Source organism: Lithobates pipiens, unplaced genomic scaffold, assembly GCF_037356315.1.
Source record: "Lithobates pipiens isolate NorthernLeopardFrog02 unplaced genomic scaffold, aLitPip1_a1.2 Scaffold_3, whole genome shotgun sequence".
In the NCBI taxonomy this organism is placed as follows: domain Eukaryota; kingdom Metazoa; phylum Chordata; class Amphibia; order Anura; family Ranidae; genus Lithobates; species Lithobates pipiens.
In genome coordinates, this window is record NW_027507790.1 from 163466562 (window position 1) to 163486347 (window position 19786).

At 41.2% G+C, this 19786-nt stretch overlaps 1 protein-coding gene across 1 annotated transcript in view; it reads left to right on the forward strand.

Moving 5' to 3' along the window:
- Positions 1-19786, forward strand: part of HAPLN1 (hyaluronan and proteoglycan link protein 1) — a 193745-nt gene that overhangs the window by 141659 nt on the left and 32300 nt on the right. The window lies entirely within an intron of this gene.

The window sequence follows — 19786 nt, forward strand, 5'->3', positions numbered from 1 at the left end:
TGAGTGGAAGCTCTGCTGATTTTATCATCCAATCATGTGCAAGCTAAAATGCTGTTATTTATTTTCCTTGCATGTCCCCCTCAGATCTACAGTGACTTTACTTCCAATGCACTTTCAGCCTAAATAATAGCAAAGTCTCACAGATACATTTCCATCATTATTTGAAGTAGCATAGTAGAAGTAGAAATTGCCAAAACATGGGCAGTTGAGAGTACATGAGGACAGGGTTGAGAACCACTGGCATACACAATAACAAAAGTTCTTTGCAGAAACCAACATAGTGTGATTGATAACTAATGATCAGAAGTATTCTATGCTTGCATGGTAAAAGTATCTAGTTGGACCTGGAAGTCAAGGAAATTACCTGATTCGAAACACTCTGAAAATGTTATGCAATGCCTCTGACAGCAGCTATGTATCTCAGCCATTAAAAATCCATATCCAGGTTGAGAAGGGGTCAATGGCAAACTATTCCTAGGCCTAGGGCATGGCAAGTTGTTAAAGTGACACTAGACAATATTCTTATTCTCCAAAAATAATACATACACAAATTTTATGGCCATGCAATGCATTTTCCATAAAATAATTTCTTACTGTATTTTTCTGCCTCATTTTAATACCTTAGTGAGCTCCTATACCTCTCTTCTTCCTTCACTTCCATTTGTTAGGATCGAGCAGAGCATGCTGTGCCCGGTTATGTGCACTGCTCCCATAGTCCCTATACATAGGCCTTAAGCCCCGTACACACGAGAGGACTTATGTCCGACAGACCTCCAAAGGAGTTCCGCCGGAGTTCCGACTGAGTTCTGGCGGAGTTCTGGCGGACTTTTCGACCGAACGGACTTGGACACACACCATCACACCAAACTCCGACGGAGTCGAACGTGATGACGTACGACTGGATTCGAATAAGGAAGTTCATAGCCAGTAGCCAATAGCTGCCCTAGCGTCGGTTTTAGTCCGTCGGAGTAGCATACACACGAGCGGATTTTTCGAAGGGGACCGGGTCCGGCGGAGTTCCGTCGGGAAAATTTGAAGCATGCTTCATTTCTAAAGTCCGTCAGACTTTTGCGAAGCTAAAGTCCGTTGCAGCCCACACACGATCGGATAGTCTGACGGACTCGGTCTGACGGACTTTGGATGTTGAAAAGTCCGCTCGTGTGTACGGGGCTTTAATCTGTGTTGGGAACAAGCAAGAGAAGGTGGCTATGTTCCTATATACAATTGGACCATGGAGAACAAATGTAGCTACCCTCTAACAGGAAGCCGGATCACAGCAGAAAAAAAAAGAAGCTACCTTCTTTACCTTAAGAATACATTAAATTCCATACAATAGATTAGGGTCAATTTGAAATTCCTGCATGCTGACAAGATGGGGGGAGGGGGGTTGCGTGACCCCTAAGAAATCCAGGTAAGTTTATAAAGCTAAAAAATAAGGCAATTTTGACTATGAACTTGTGTCCAAATTTATTTGGTTATCTGAAGGCCTAGCATCTCTGATTTATTATAGAGACTACTCGTATCACTGATCTGAATACTCATGACTACACTTTGCTGTACATTACAGGGCTGTCTCTTGTTTAACATATCTCTTCTATAACAAGTGTACCAGATAAATGAGCTACAGCCATAATTACCTCTTCCTGGTGGGAGGTTTTCTAATTTGTCTATATTAACCCATCCAAACAAACCCATTCAGTATGTCTATCACTCCTCTCCCGAGAAGAGCATACTTACTCTACACAGAAAGTTTAACTCTTTATGAAGATTGAAACTCAACTATCCTTAACAGTGATTCTGAAGCTCCATACAGATATAACTACATGGGATATTTTTATTGAGTTACCAAGATATGTTTTACAGAAAATAAATATTTAAAAAAAGATATATTTATTGCTAACAAGTAATTCAAATATAATGTTTAGCTGATGGTTAAAATAAACACTGCATGCCTTCGCCCAGCTATTGGTACAATTATTAACCCCTGTAAATGCCCATTTTTACTTTAAAGCAACTGTAAAGCTTAGTTGCTTAATAAAAAAAAATTCAAAAATAGTAAGCATGTTATGCTTACATGTTCTGTGCATATGTATTGAGAGGGACCCTCTTCTGGTGTCCCCTACTGACATTGTAAGCTGCTCTTCTTCTCTGTGCACCACCATAGGAAGCCACGTGCAGGCTCACACCTGAGCCAGGCTGTGTGTGTCTATAGACACACACAGTGGGATTAAAACTGACAGCTGAACTCGCACAATTTCATACCCGCATAGCAGTCCAACTTCAGGAGCAATTTCAGCAACATCTGTGTGGGTTCCTGCTTAGATGTCTATACAAATTGCACCGGAAGTCACGAAAAGTAGTACAGAAACTACTTTTGGGAATTGGTCAAGTCGGCATCAAGTCGGTGTTGCACTGATTCAGGCGGTGCCATTGCCGGCAATAGCCGCCAATTTGCCATGCAATTTCACATGCCAAATCTAATCAATATGAACCTAGGCTAAATTACATCAAGGTGTAGTAAAAAAAAAAAAAAAAAAAAAAAAAGAAAAGGGCTGCATTCTTTTCATTTTTCTAAACATTGCCTAAAACACAACATACCTAATACATTACAAAATCTAAACATTAGAGATCAGAGGTAACCTGTTATAAATGAACAGTGGAGTCTGTTTACATCCAACTGCCCATAGAGCTGTCACAGTCTGCCCATGTCCACCGGGCACAATGGATAAAAGAAACTGACATTCATCTTGTTCAGCTCTAATTCAGCAGGGGACCTTCTCACGGATACCCTGCTGATTGAAGTGGACACCACTCTGTGTTAAAGAACCCTAAAATGCACCTAGAAATGCATTAAGAAAATATGTATTTTTAGGAGCAGAAATATAAACCAAAGATGGCTATATGCTAGTAGATTTTTTTATGAACGTTCGTAATAATATACTTGCAAAAATTCTTTTTACATTTAAATACTGGACAAGTGCCATTCAAAAATGCTTAAAAAATGTTGTTTGCTTTAAAAATTATTGTAATTTCTGGAAAGAAAAACACATATACTGTTAGAAATGTGTTCATTCATTCAAGAAAGGTTTTCCATTCCACAGCATGCTTGTCACTGTGGTCAAAAATGAGAGTTGATTTTTTGGGGGAATCCAACACTATTTTTTTGTGTAGGGGTCCCCCATTCACATCTATACCAGACCCCCATCTAGAATAAAGGGCTGATCTAGATGAATCCTTAACCCCTTTGTTTACCAACAGAAGTAAGTGGCAAAATCTGTCTTTGAAAATTTCTGTTTTGCTGCTGTAAGTTGTAAACATCATACAGATGCATCACTTCACGGGCAGGTTAAGGGCCCCCATCATTTTATTTAGGTAACATTTTTTATTTTTAATATTTCACTTTAAGCTTTTTACAATTCCTGCTCCCCTTCAGACAGATATATATTTTTTTTTTATTTCTGATTTGGCACATGTCCCCCATGGCATTGCCCAGCTCCCCAGTGTCATTTATTTGAAAAACCCCTGTCTACTGGCCTAGAAAAAAAGCCATTATTGGTTTTTAACACTTTCCTCCCATTTACTTTAACAGGGTTTCGAAATGGTACACACATTTGCCAAACCTGGCTCAAACCAAACTAAGTATAGCACTACTCCTTTTAGGAGCTGCTGGATTTTGGGTCCCCCTTCTGTGCAGCAAACAACACTCATTTTCAGCAGGCACGCTAAGTCAGTAAACCAGTCCAAGAGCCTGTTTTTGGATATTTATTGAGGTAAACAACTTAAATGGGGTATAGGGAGGTATGGAATGCCCAGAAATTACTTGAAAAAGAACATTTGAAGACAACTGTTTGTAGCTACTCTGTCTTCTTATCCTGTTTCCCCGAAAATAAGACCTAGCGTGATTGTCGGTGATGGCTGCAATATAGCCCTACCCCCCAAATAAGTCCTAGTTAAAGTCTGTGTAGGTCTTATTTTCAGGGCAGGGCTTATTTTCAGGGAAACAGGGTATGGATTATTTGGGGGGTAGAGCTTATATTGCAGCCATCACCGACAATCACACTAGGTTTTATTTTGGGGGAAACAGGGTAGTCTAACACTGTGAAGACAGAGTAGCAACAGACAGTTGTCCTCAAATGTTCTTTTTCAAGAGTCTAAGCCCTTGTACACACGGTCGGAGATTCCGACAACCAAATCCATCGGATTTTGTCTGTCGGATTTTGTCCGAAACTGTTGCATACACACGGTCGGACAAAGTTGTCGGAAAATCCGACGTGATTACGTTATTTCGTTACGACGGGACTACGTTCACGCTAGTAGCCAATAGCTTTGGTGTAGGAATTTGATCTGAGCATGCGTGGTACTTTGTCCAATCGGAATTCTCTACACATGATCGGAGTATGTCCGATCGGAGCATTTTGTCGGAAAATTTTACCAACAAGTTGAAAAACTTGGTCCGTCGGATACTCCGATGGAAACAGTCCGATGTAGACCACACGCAGTCGGAATATCCGACAAAACGGTCCGATCGGACACATTCCGTCAGAATATCCGACCGTGTGTACAAGGGCTAAGACTGTTCCTCTGGGAAGGCACTTCCAAACAGACTTGTAACAATTTCAGTACTGATCCCAGTACTGGCACTTTAGCAGTAGGGATGGGCCGAATGACCCCCTGTTCAGTTTGCACCAGAACTTTCGAGTATTGGGAAGGTTTGGAGCCAAATAACAAACCCTACTGAAGTCAATGGGACCGGAACTGTAAAAATCAAAGTGCCCATTTTGAAGGCTTATATTTAAGTAATTGGGCATACAATGGTTATGGAGGTCCAGGTACTGCCCTAGGGGACATGTATCAATGAGATCAAAAAGTTTGTACAAAACGTCATTTTTAGATGAGCAGTGATTTATTGATGTTTAAGGGGAAATCATAAACAAAAAAACTACCTGTAAAGTGGCACATCTGTACTCTGTATAGAAGCTGCTGCAGCAATAATTTTAGTTATAAATCCCCAAAAATTACATTTTCCCTGAAAGCTTTCTTTATTTGTAAGCAACGGCTTGGGGAGCCAGCCTGTATGATGAGGCCACAATGTGGTCCAGTGAGAAAAAGATTAGAGCTTTTTGGTTAAATTCTGGTGTCTTTTCCACAGACTTTGGATAGAAGTAATGGGTGTGAAAAAAATGGTCTTTGGATGTTAGTGGTGCCTTCACACCGTAACCCTATAAGAGGTACTCTTGGTGAAAGCAAGAATTAGCCTTGCTGTCAAAAATTTAAATCATATGCACCTGTCAAACATGTGCATAAAAATTGGTCTTTGGGTGTTGGTGGCACCTTCACACCCTAACCCTATAAGCAGGGCCGTCTTTAAGGCAGGGCAAAAGGGGCAGCTGCCCTGGGCTCTGTCATTGTTGTGGGGCCCAAAACAGCTGCCTCATACTTGCCAACTATCCAGGTTTAAATTCCCTTGTCCCTTCAAATTTTATTCCCGTGCTGTGTCCTAATATCTGTGTGAAGTGCTAGTACTAATGCTGCCCAGCTTTGCCCTATTGTTGTGTGCAAGTGACTCACCCGCAGACCCTGTGTTTACATATAAATAACCGTCATTCATATGTAAATAGCGGCGACAATACTAAGTAAATAGCTGCGGCTGGCGGCATTGATATGTAAATAAAGGTGGCGTTCCTATGTATATCATGCTCCCCTGCTGTGAGGAGGTGATGTGCTGTAACCTCTAGCAACTAATCAGTGAGCCGTAACGTGTGCTGTAACCTCTAGCAACTAGTCAATAAGCAGTAACGATATGCTGTAACTGCTGGCAACAAATCGCAATTGCTGCCTGATCTGATACAGAAAACTGATTTTAGGTCTAGCTGCTATTTATTGTATGCTTCAGAGTAGGTGGAGAGGGAAATTGCATGGGGGGGGGGGGGGGCAAGAAAAATTTTGCCCAGGGCTCAATCTATATTATAGAGGGCCCTGCCTATAAGAGGTGCACTTGATGAAAGCAAAAATTGTCCGTGCTGTCAAAAATCGCAATGATATACACTTGTCAAACAGGTGCAAAAAAATTGGTCTTTGGGTGTCGGTGGTGCCTTCACACTGTAACCATATAAGTGGTACTCTTGATGAAACCAAGAATTGGGCTTGCTGTTAAGAATTGCAATGATTTGTCAAACAGGTGCAGGAAAAAAAAATGGTCTTTGGGTGTTAATTGTGCCCATGAAACCTACACCAAAAACATTCTTCCAGATTAAATCAACACCAACAATGCTAGGCAGCCTAGAAGTCCTATAGAGATTCCACATTCCAAAAACAATTAATCAGCGACATCGACATGAGCGGCTTCATAGCTGCTGCTAATCCATGACTGATTCATTTTGATAAATGTCAGATGGTCCACGGAGATTGTGGACAGACATGTTCTACTATCAGTAACAAAACCTCCAGCAGCACTTAATCACTGAATGCCATTCGGAAAGCACTCTGGATGCCAGGTAGCCCAGCAGAACAATTGCATACCGGGCAAGTTCTAGCCAATGTTCTATTCTATTCTCTTCACCACTGCTCCTCTCTTGCTCAACAGAACCCTCAAAACTACATTTTCCACGACACTGTAACCTACCAGAGGCAGGAAAAGCATTATATAAACTCTTCTTTAAGGTGTCCTCAAGAGATTTCATCTTCTGCACTCTCTGTGGGGACAGGTTGAGTTCTCAGACTTTCTCCTTGTAAAAGAGGTCAAGGAGGGTTGCCAACCAATAGTGATCCTTCTCCCTTACGCCACAAATTCTTGGGTCCTTTAGCAGGCTTTGAAGCATGAGGGAGCTCACTGCAAATTTGTGGAGGCATGAGAAGCAGACTCCTCGGGTCACTGAGGATTATAGTATCTGGAACAACCTTCTCCCAGCCATGTACTACTCCCAAGGGTTCTGGGGATGGAAAACCATTTTTTACTGTTGGAGCGTGTGTCTTCCTCTGCTTCAATGCCTCCAAAACTGTCAGAATCTTCCTCCTCCTCCTCCCTCTCCTCTTGTGTGTTCTGTTTAGGGATGAGCCAAACACCCCCAGTTCAGTTCGCACCAGAACATGTGAACAGGAAAAAAAATTGTATGAACAAGCGAACAACATTAACATTTATGGGACATGAACATGAAAAATGAAAAGTGACAATTTTAAAGGCTTATATGCAAGTTATTGCCATAAAAAGTGCATGGGGACCTGGGTCCTGCCCCAGGGGACATGTATTAATGCAATAAAAAAAAATTGTGATTTTAATAATGCTTAAAGTGAAACAATAAAAATGAAATATTCCTTTAAATATCATGCCTGGGGGGTGTCCTTAGTATTCCCGTAAAGTAGCACATTTTTCCCATATTTAGAACAATACCACAGCAAAATTACATTTCTAAAGGAAAAAATACATTTAAAACTGCTCATGGCTGTAATGAATTTTTGAATCCCAGCTATATAGATAAAAATCATTGTAAAAAATGGCATGCCCCCCCCCCCCAGTCCATTACCAGGCCCTTTGGGTCTGATATGAATATTAAGGAAAAAATGCGTGGGGGGTCCACCCAAAATCCGTACCAGGCCCTTTAGGTCTGGTATAGATATTAAGGGGAACCCTGCACCAAATATTCTTTTAATAATGGCGTAGGAGTCCCCCAAAATCCATATAAGACCCTTATCCAAGCAGGCAACCTGGCAGGCTTCAGGAAAAGGGGGAAATGAGAGAGCATTGACGGCCCTCCGCTGCATGTATAAGTGTATATGGCTACAGACTCTTCTGGCCAGCTTTAGCACATCTTGCAACCCTGGGTACATATTTAGGAAATGCTGCACCACCAAATTGAGAACACATGCCAGGCATGGCCCATGTATAAACTTTCCCTGTCTAAGGGCGGACAGGAGGTTTGAGCCATTTTCGCACACCACCATTCCTAGTTCCAGCTTGCGTGGTGTCAACCACCTCTGGGCCTATCCCTCCATAGCTGCAAGAATCTCTGCTCCGGTGTGGTTCCTGTCCCCTAAACACATCAGCTGAAGAATTGCATGGCACCTTTTAGCCTGGCTCTGGGAATAGCCCTTTTAATGCTTAGGGGGTACCTGATGTTCGTAGGACAATTCTGCAGAGGAGGGCATGGAGGTGGTGGAGGAGGAAGAGGAGAGGGTAGATCTCACAGGTCCAGCATCACTAGTTATATGGAGATGTGGGGGCACAACAAGTTGCCGCACCGAGCCCTGCCCTGCATCCTTTTGAGTTGCAAACAGTGTTACTAGTGTGCTGGGAATGAAATATATCTTCCCTGTCCATGCTTGCTGGACCACGTGTCAGCATTAAGGTAGATTTTATGGATGTCTGCCTTGCCCAACGATGCCAGAACATTCCCTTCCACCAGATGGTAGAGAGATGGAACAGCCTTATGTGAAAAGTAGTAGGGACTGGGATCCTGCCATTGTGGTTCAGCACATTGTGCAAATTCACAGAAAGAGGCAGAATCCACCAGGCTGAAAGGCAGAAGTTGGAGAGCCAACAGCATTGACAAGCTTTCATTTAGATGCTGGGCATTTGGGTGGCAGGGACTGTATTTTTTTCCGCTGAAGCAGATGGGGCAGAGAAATTTGTCATCTACAGTCTGCAGCTGGTGGTGTGCTGCTGGCAGATCTCCGGCTAGGACCTGGGACACCTTGTGCTATACCATCATCCAGGGCTGTTTTTAAGGCAGGGCAAAAGGGGCAGGTGTCCTGGGCCCTGTCATTGTTGTGGTGCCCAAAGCAGCTACCTCATACTTACCAACTATCCTGATTTAAATTCCCTTGTCCCTTGAGGCTTTAGTCCTGTGCTGTGTCCTAATATCTCAGTGTGAAATGCTGCTACTAATGCTGCCCAGCCCTGCCCTATTGTTGTGTACAGATGACTCATCTGCAGACCCTGTGTTTACATGTAAATTACCGGCATTCATATGTAAATAGCAGCGGCTGGCAGCATTGATATGTATATCATGCCCCCCTGAGGTCATATCCACAGTAATCTCTTGCAACCAATCAACAAGCAGAAATCATGTGCTGTAACCTCTAGCAACTAATCAGTGAGCCGTAATGTGTGATGTAACCTCTAGCAACCAGTCAGTGAGTGAGCAGTAATGATACACTGTAACCTCTGGCAACCAATCACAATAGCTGTCTGATCTGATTCAGTCAACTGATTTTGAGTCTAGTTGCTATTTATTGTATGTCTCAGAGCAGGTGGAGAGCGAAACTGCATGGGGGGGGGGGGCAAAAAAAGTTTTGCCCAGGGCCCAATCAATATTAAAAATGGCCCTGCCATCATCCCTGTCAGTGTAGGCTGCTGAGAGATAATGACTCAGTATAGCAGGGGCAGACTGAAGTGGGTAAAGAGGAGGAGGAGGGACAGTGTGGCTTTTAGGTGCTCTTGCCAACGGGCTGAGTGGTTGAATGTTAAATGCCTTGTTAAGCATGTGGGACCCAAATGGTTGATGTTTTTACCACGTTTAAAGTGCCTGAGACACAGTTTTCAGATAGCAACTGTGTGATCTGATGCAGATGTGCTGAAAAAGGTCCAGACAGCTGAGCTTTGGGGAGTAGGCCAGGAGATAACAGCTGCAGAATGTGATGGAATAGGGTGGTTGTTCTCGACTCTTTCTTGATGTCAGCCTCCTTGGGGTTGTGCTGCCTCACCTTCAGTTTTCTCCTCTGCTCTATCTGGCATCCGAGTTGCATCAGTGACCTCATCATCGTCATCGCCATCTCCTCCATCTTCATCATTACCACTGGAGACATCTTGGCAATATGCTGTGGCTTGAGGAACATGAATTTGTCTACCAGTGTTTCTCCCTCTCTCTAGGCTCATGTTCCTGTCATCCCCAACCTCAGAACCAACATTTGAATCCAGTAGTGGCTGGGCAAGTGGCTGACGCTGTAGTCAAATAACTCAGCTGACCTCTCAATGGCTGATGTTGGGGCTATGACAGGAATAGATGTGGACAAGGAGGCAGGTTTATCTACTCTGACAACTGCAGTCCACCATCTCCTCTGCTGCTGTGGCTGGATAGCACAGGCAAACTCCCTAAGCAGAGTAAATTATACTCTGCCTCAGGACTGATCATCATGTCCACCTTTGCCTGTGGACACATTTGTTGCTGGCCCCCTTACAGTGCCAAGGGAACATCTGCCTCTCCTTATTCTCCCCTTAGACATTATTGGGAGGGAGGGGGTGGTGCTTATAAGCAAATGTAAAGAAGAAGTTGAAATTTGTACGTAGATGGACTTTATGCAATGTAAAGTGTCATTTGGTGCACTTTAATTTGAGTACCCACACTACATGAACACACTCCAGGAACACACTCCACAGATACACTATAATATACTCCAATATAATGCACCAAACGTACAGTGATGCACAGAACTACAGTGTATGGCGTTAAACTGGCAGTAACGCACACAAAATTAAATGGCGCTAAACTGGCAGTAATGCACAAAACTATATGGCATAAAAACTGGCAGTAACACACACAGAACTATATGGCGTTAAACTGGCAGTAACGCACACAGAACTGTATGGCGTTAAACTGGCTGTAGCGCACACAGAACTATATGGTGTTAAACTGGCAGTAACGCACACAAAACTATATGGCATTAAACTGACAGTAACGCACACAGAACTATATGGCATTAAACTGACAGTAACACACACAGAACTATATGGCGTTAAACTGGCAGTAACGCACACAAAACTATATGGCATTAAACTGGAAGTAACATACACAACTATTTTGCTCAGCAACAGCTGGGGAGCCAGTGTGAATGATGAGGCCACAATGTAGTGCGCTGAGAACAAGATTAGAGATTTTTTGGATACATTCTGGTGTCACTTTGACTTTTATAGAAGTAAAAGTTGGTCTTCGGGTGTCGGTGGCACCTTCCCACTGTAACTCTATAGAAGTAATCTTGATAAAAGCAAGAATTGGCCTTGATGCAAACAAAATGCAATTATATGCACCTGTCAAACAGGTGCAGAAAAATTGGTCTTTGGGTGGCAGAGGTGTCTTCCCACCATAACCCTATAGAGGTACTCTTAATTAAAGCCAGAATTGGCCTTGCTGTAAAAAATTGCAATGATATGCACCTGTCAAACAGGTGCAGAAAAATTACTCTTTGGATGTTGGGGGTGTTAAATTGACAGTAACGCACTTAAAAGTATATGGCGTTAACTGGCAGTAATGCACACAGAAGTAAATGGCGTTAAACTGGCAGTAATGCAATTGAATAGAAGGTGTTTAACCATCACTACACTGATACTATCTAATGTAAAGATTACTGACACGGTCTCACTACACTACAGTGAAACTATCTGAGCTTCCCTTCTCTAGCTGCACAATATGCAAAGGTGAATGATGTTTTTTTTTTTTTTTTAAATGTCACTGGGTAATTCTATTTACTTCTCAAAATAGGAATATTAGTTTTGTTTAGACAGATTGTGCTTAGATTTAGTATATGCCTTTTTGAAGCTGCCTTAACTTCTCTACAATTGTATGCATCTGAAATTGCTGTGATAATACCATAACTGTAAAAAAGTTTTAATGGCACAATGTGCAATACTTCTCCTGATTTTCCATCCTCTAATTAGCCATCTTTATCTTTTATATGTTTTCAACACGCATTACGAAAAGTCAAACAAGTAGAGGAAGCAAAGTAGCCCTGGAAAATCTGCACTCGTCTTCATTAGGCTTTTGTACAGTAAACATGTTGGAAACACAACGTTATCACATTTAGTTAATATAGTGGCATTATGAAAAGTTATAGCTGTCTATTAATCCAATTTGCAAGGGCTCTGAAAGGTCAGTGAAACACTCTAATAAGCCTGCATATCTGTCTGGCCCTTTCTGAACGAATTGTTTATTTTATTCCTTTCAATGGAAAACAATGTGCCAATTGATTTGTATAGTATTTATAACCTTCGAATATAAATGTGAGCTGAGCAGATTTTATTAAAGAGAGAATTACTTGTTAGCATGCAGAAGGAGACAAGTAACTTTTATAATGTCAGTGCTAATAACATCTTCTTACAATTCTCATATCTTAAAATAATTATATGTAATAGAACATGGAAAGTAAAGCTTTATTATTATAGGAGAGTACAAGCAGTTATTATAGCATTAGAATGGGGTGACAGTATATGTATTGATTTTGTTTGGAATTAAGCCAGAGGAAATTATTTGTACTGCTTTACCATTTTATGTTTAGCCTTACGTTCTTATCACTGTCTGTGTTTTCTTCACATTTGTCCTCAATGTCCCCAGTAAAACATTTCATTGTGAGTGCAGCATTTGTTCAATGTAACCTCAAGGTTGTCTAATCATTTTGTAAACTCTGGAGAATTCAGACTTGTTCCTGCATCTGCTTAACACGTGAGTCATATGGGGACAAGTGGGAAAATCGACAATGTAAGGAAGGAATTGGAATTCTCTGATTCTTTAAAGCGTTTGTTAGCCCAAAAAATTTAAAATAAAAACAGATCCTGTTTCCTTAATGCATGATATACAGCACAGTGGTTGTGCTGGGTCATTTGCCCCCCTGTAACACCTAAAAAAAATCTGCCTGATCCTGCCTGGCTATACCCCCCCCCCCCTGTAAACTGTATATCAGTGGCTTAACAAGCACTTTAACAATATCCTTCATACCCTGTTTCCCCTAAAATAAGACCTAGTGTGAATGTCGGTGATAGCTGCAATAAAAGCCCTACCCCCCAAATAAGCCCTAGTTAAAGTCCTTGTAGGTCTTCTTTTCAGGGTAGGGCTTATTTGAGTGGTAGGGCTTATATTGCAGCCAACACCGACAATCAGGCTAGGTCTTATTTTAGGGGAAACAGGGTACTTAATCAAACCCAATCAGACAGAGGAGCCATGGCAGTACAGCCCCGGATTATAAAGACTTGCAATGTGCCAGGCCACCAATATTGCCATTTCATTCATGTGTGGTAGACTTAATCCCCCACTAGTGTTTAATATTTCTTTGGGACTCTCTTAGAAAATACTCCTTCCGGTGATTCCAGGTATGAGAAGCTATTGGGACAGTGTAGCCCCAACTTAGAAGGGCTTGATATGTGTCAGTCAGCCAAACAAAACTGATTTTCATCTATATGCATGTGGTATTTTTTAAGGAGAAGTATGGGCAAAGCTTTTTTTGACCCGTTTTCTGCCGTCAGCGGGCTAAAGCCTGCTGTCACCTGACATCACTCAGCCAGCCCAGGTTCGGGAAACCATATGGTTTGGATCCACCCATATGCCTGGACCAGCACCTGGCTCAGCCTCTCAGCAATCTGCTGAGAGGCTGAGCCAGCCCCTCCTGTCCCCTCCATAGCCACGCTCTCCAGTGAGCGCTGGAGGGGAGAGCAGAAAGTTGCTGACTGACAGTCATGGCTCTCTGCTCAGAGCAAAGGGGGAGAACTGAGCAATCAGTGGTGTTTGATCACTCAGTTCTCACTGCAGAGCCGGTGGGCTCCAGATGCAGCATTGGATCGATGCTGCATGCACCTAGGTGAGTATAAATGCTTGTGTTTTTTTTAAAATCCTGAACTTCTCTTTTAATTATCCACTTGCGTGTAATATTTATCTGAGACTCCTATAGCAAAATAAACAGAGATCCCAGGCATTAGAAGTTATTGAGATAATCAACCCAACAACACAAATGTTAGTTTTGGATAACCAGACCCAAACAAAAGAGGGTCTTAGCAAACAATGTGGGTACATCCTAAAAAAAAAAAAAAAAGACATAGGTAAACATATACAGTAAAACCTTGGATTGTGAGCATAATTTGTTCCAGAAATATCCTTGTAATCTAAAGCACTTGTATATCGAAGCAAATTTCCCCATAAGAAATAATGGAAACTCAAATGAATCGTTCCACAACCATTCATTCATAGGTCTTTTAGTTTATAGTCCATATAAAAAGATTATAGCAATGTGACCAGGCTGTGTAGCCATGAAATGTCCATCCACAAATGGAAGCCTTCACAAGGGGATTAGAAGTAAAATCCAGCAGAAGCTACAGAGTATAAAAGAGAAGAGAAGTGCCTTTAAGTGTAGAAATATGTTGCTAAATGTTGTACCTTTATTAAATGGAACCATATTACTACACTTAGAGGCACCTCTCTTCTCTTGTATAATCAGTTGTGACATGACGCTACTTGTATATCAAGACATCACTTGTATATCAAGTCAAAATGTATTTAAAAAATTTTGCTTGTCTTCCGAAACGCTCTCAAACCAAGTTGGTCTCAACCAAGGTTTTACTGTATGGCCTAAATAAATCTGGGATAAATACTGTATATACTGTATTTAAAGTGGACTTTTGGTATCTTTACAAGCCTGAATGAGTAAATTCTTGTGTCATGATAGACAGCATCTGTAAGAGATGACATGAAGGAGGGTAAATATCTTCACCGAATGTCTTTAGAGCAGAACTAAACCCTTCTATTGTTTTCAGCCAAGGAAGCTGCCATCTTAGGCTCTGTTTGACCTTCAAGTGCCATAATGCTGCACATGTGATCAGTTATGACACAAGCCATTGTCACTGTGACAGTTACATTCCCTGCCTGTGCCAGGAATGTAACTGTTTTTTGAAACTGTTCAATTGATGGATTTAGTTCCGCTTTAAGAAACTAGCAGTGCATTGGGTTACACTCACACATTACTTAGCATGCACTTTACCTTATTCCTCACTGCAGCACAGTGTCATAACAGGAAAACAGATAAACCTGGAATTACAACCAGCTTTTTGTGTGTGTGTGTGTTGTGTGTAAGATTTTCCATGGATCTCAGCCCCTTTGAAGTCTATTGTAGTAAAGATGAGGGTACACTCTTGCACCTATTGGGCCATGTCACAACAGCCATTTTGTAGCAGTGATTAGTTGCTGCAGAAAATTGCCAATGGCAAGGATTAACCGTGATTTGTAGCTAACAACGTAATTGCTAACTGTAGGTCAAACTTTTTCTACATCACTACGTTAGTGTTCACTGCTATGAATTGCTCTCCTTCAGAGATTTGTAGCCAAGCAATAGAGGTGAATGAAGAGGGATTGCTGTTGGCAATCTTGTCGCTGACATGAAATACTGCACAAACTCAACTGCTGAGCATTTGAGCTACAAATTGCTATAAAATTAGGGAGTTAGTGATTCCATGTAAAATTACTATGATTTCCTTCATGAGAAATTGGTACAAAATCACCAGTACAATTAGGGTGCTACTAATACTGTTAGTTGATATAGTATGTGTTCTGTAATGGTTTAATTTAGGCTCTGCTCATTTTTGTTTATAGATGCTCTAAAGGGTTAGGTTTGACACTGAAGTAGGATGATATTGGATAACTATCTTTGCAATGTAGTCATACTGACAAGCAGTTTGCTGGCAGGCACACAAGACTTGAGTAGCTTGTAAATATACATTGGAGCAGACTTATGCTTTGCTTATGCAGGATAAAGCAAAAGGTTTACGTTATAGTTTCTCCCTAGCGGTACATACTCAACTTACCTTCATTCTTTTGTTGCTCCATTCATCTAAATTAGAGTGAGAACATTTTATGTAAACTCAAGTCACTCTAGCCAAAGGTTACAAGGGTCCTAGTAGTCTATCCCCAAATAGTAGTGAGTCACACATTCCTGAATACCAGGCAGTGGTATTTGCACTGTACCTAGCAAGTCAACAGAGCAGAAAAGGAACAGCGGGGGTCAGTATGTGCTGCTAGGGTGGGGAAAAATAAAGGAATAAAAGAAATACTCAGCTCTATACTGCAGTATCTGTGTGATTGTCTGCTCAGAGCGGAGATCAGAGACTGTCAGTGACTACTCTCCACTTTACTCCACTAGAGCTCACTGAAGGGCCAGATAGAAGAGGGAGTGGGAGCAGCTGGCTCCAGCTCTCAGTCCAACTCTGAGAGGCAAAGCCAGTTGTCAATCTGGCATCTGGGTGGTTTCTGACAATCTTTCCTCCTTCCAGATCCTAAAGGAGCTCTGATACATCAGCTGAGAGCAAGCAATAGCTGTCTCAAATGCAAGTGCACTCCTCTGACCCACAAGCGAAATAAGCCCAAACAAGCTTTGACCATACTTCTCTTTTAAATCAAATCCTTTGTTTGCATTGGCACAACATAGGTTTGCTTTAAATTTGTCAGTATAAGATATTTCTAAAATACACCATACCTTCATCACTGTTAAAGCCTGCTACATCATTTTTCACGGCCATATGCTTATTACTACAGTATACCTAAGTACAGGTGTTCTTTAAGGAAGTGATACCACAGATGAAAAGCCAGCAAAATGTGTTTCTTGTGCTGTTTGTATAGCAGAAAATAAAAAGCTTACTAAAAGGTACACTGATGTATGTGTGTGCCTGCTGGATAAGACGATGCATTAGCACATAAAAATATGTGCTTTGCCTTTTCATTTTACCTGCTTCATAAACAAGTCTCTGTGAGTTTATAGAGTGAGTAAAATAGAATGATATTTGGTACAGTGTTGTAAAAATGATTGGAAGGGAGTCCTTTTAAAAAATAAAGTTTGTTAAACTTGATATGCAAAAAAAATAAAATATGCACACAAACATGTATATGATGCTTTTGTGTTAACAGCTAGCATTGATTCGTATACACAGAAACATTACATCAGCCTTTCTAAACTGGGGTGCCAACTATGTTTGTTAAGGGGTATTATAAAAAAGTCACAAACATGTTTTAAAAATGGTCAACAAAATGGCTAGGGGATCATTGGTTATAGTCAGACAGCCCTAGAAGCAGCTAGTTCCAGTGACATAATATGGAATAGTTGATGCCTTGAATGCATTGGGTTAAAGTTCAGGCTAGAAAATATCCATTCACTGTGCAACCAGTTTACTTTACATTAAAGTAGAACTATAGGCAGAATGTTTTGTTTTTTTCATTTTGGATAGAGAAAGGGAGGGTTATAACCCATTCACTTCCTGTCCCATAGCCAAATAGGAAGTGAGAGGAAATCCCTATAAATCAAGGGAATTCCCTGAGGACCCCCAGGTCACCCAAACTAGTGTACCCATTTGAAGATTTCCCCTCAATTGCTTTTCTGGGGACAACCCAACATTTTGATAATTTCTTTTACTTTCACTCCTAATGGTAAACAGGACAAAATGGGAGATGGGGTGCCATGAGTGAAAAAAGTAGTGATATTCTGTAATAGATAATTAGCATCTAACAGTTGCAGTGTCAGGAGGATCTGACACTTATTGGGCCCTGAAGAGTGCTACAGATGACCTTACTGCTACAAATAACTTTTGCAGGAATGAAAAGTATTTGCCTGTCTGACATTTTCAATAGTAAACTGATTCTCCTCCAAATAATGGAGGGATTGGGGGTGGGGGGGGGAGGCATTTTGCAGCAGCCGACATTGCTGGAAGTGGCAGCAGAGGAGGCCGTGGATTGGATTGGAACATCTCCCAGCACCTGTGTATATCATCTGGTGGTGATGGCCCAGCATATTGGGATATCGCTCCAGGCTCCAGTCACTTTCCCAAAGGATCATAGATCCAAAAAGCCTTGTATGATCCCCCTGGGTCCGGATTTGTCACCCCATATCAGGCTTTACCCCTATGAGCCGGACACGAAATACACGCTACTGCATTAGGAACCAGCCAGATCTACACACACTGTTTTCTCGAGTGCATTAAATCACATCTTCTCAATTAATCATTCAATAGTTCTGAATGAATGAAGAATAGAGAGTTTATCTCCTAGATCACGGTTACCCACCCTGGCACTGCTTTTCCTATCAATCAGCTTCTGCCCCAAGCTAAACTCTACCCCAAGTATGTATATGATCCTGCTGGGGGAAATGAAATCATCCTCCTTCTTGGGTGTGGCCCATGTCTACATGCTATTTTGAAAATCCTAGTTGCTTGGCTGTTATGGCTCTGGCTTCAATAATTGGTTCCAAACAAATATGCAGATCGAGAAATTCAGAGAGAAGTCCTACGTTCTACTGAGTTGCTATTGGTTAATGACCCAAAGTATGAAATGAAAAAGGTCAGTAATGGTAGTCTCCATGTTTCCCTCAGAAAAGTTTTACAGTTTACAGGAGCTCAAAGCTCACATGTGAATGAGAACAGTAAGGAACTATTATAAGAACATTTCAAAACTTAAGTCCCCAAGTAGCACAGTCACCAGAGTCCACCATTTGCTCTAAGATCCTCTTTAATGGGGTATATCTGGAGACATCTACACGGTTAAAAGATATATAAAATGTTTTCTGTACACTGCAGTCATTCCAAACACTATCTTGAAGCTTTAAAATGAGTTCTGAATTATAGTGAAATAGAATTTCTTACAAGATTGAAAGGATTAGCAAAAAATAAAATTAAATGGCTGCATAATAAGTTTGCCAGAATATCAAGTGTACATAATGCTCCTCTAAAGATGAAAGATGTAGACAACAGTACAGAAATACATCTGCAAGATTTTGCTAATAGCCTAGCCCTTTATTTATATCTCCACTTTGGTGATGTTGTGCTCAGGGAAATTACATTAATTAGATAATGGTCTTTTGTTTTTCTGTACTTTCATTAGGATGCTTTGAATTAGTTAGCTATGTAGAAAATGCAGAAAGAAAAAAAATCTACATTAGCTAATCGGGTACGTAGGCCAGAATCAAAGAAACTCAAAGAAGAACATAAGGCATTTATCATTGCCACCAACATGCCTGGCTTTTAAAATGAGTTTTATGCTCCCCGTGGATGTTCATCCATGATTGCAGTCACTGTTTTTATCCTTGCAGTCATCAAGTTTTCAAATAACAACATTATAACTCTACAAGAAAAACATTTATTATAAATGTTGTAGGAAATCACTATTTAGGAAGTCGTATGTGTACAAATCACTTGTACCATAATAGTGGCTAGGGAAAATTATTCAAAAATGTAACTTCAAAATAAATATAAAGCATATGAAGAGAACACTATACTATAGCAATTTCAGGAAATGTTAAACCACAGAGAAAGCAGACTGTGCTCCCCTTGTGTACTCCTTGTCCCCATTCATACTGTTATACTGTGGTAACACGTGGGTTACTGTAACATATCGTAACACATGGCGAAATGGTACAGGCATCCTAATGCAGCTTGCTAATGGATGTAATTTGCAGTGCACCACAATAGTAATGCACATACCATGCTTTTTAGCATGCTGCATTACAGAATATCGTACATGCACCTTTTACAGTGAGTTAATAACAATTAATGGACTGCCGCAATGCAACACATGTTAACATGCAGCATAAAGCAGTGCAATGGTATGAACTGCCCCTTAATGAGCAAAAATGCATAATGTGTCCAGTATATTTAAACAGATGTGGCCTCATGTATATTAGTGCCTAATAGTGTGGATGGGCCGATCATTTGTGAAGACTGTGCAGCTGCTCAAAGGCCCTCTGGCACTTATGGGCCCATTAATAGAAATGTGGGTCATGTGTGTGATGGGACCATCACTGATTGTCGTTTTTACCTGAGCAGTGTTTAATTTCAGGACAGTAGAGAAGGAGAAGACATTCTCCTTCTCCTAATGCACTAACTCTAACTAAATCTCCTAATGCACTAACCATGCAATGGTCACACTTTTGGCATACTATCGCACATGGATCATTGAATAGTGGGCAAAAGTCTACCAATTAATCTACACGGTCTTCAGAAAGAGTTTTCTCAAAACCCTTATGAAGCCCTACTCAATCTGAAGCCATCTGCTTGTACTTA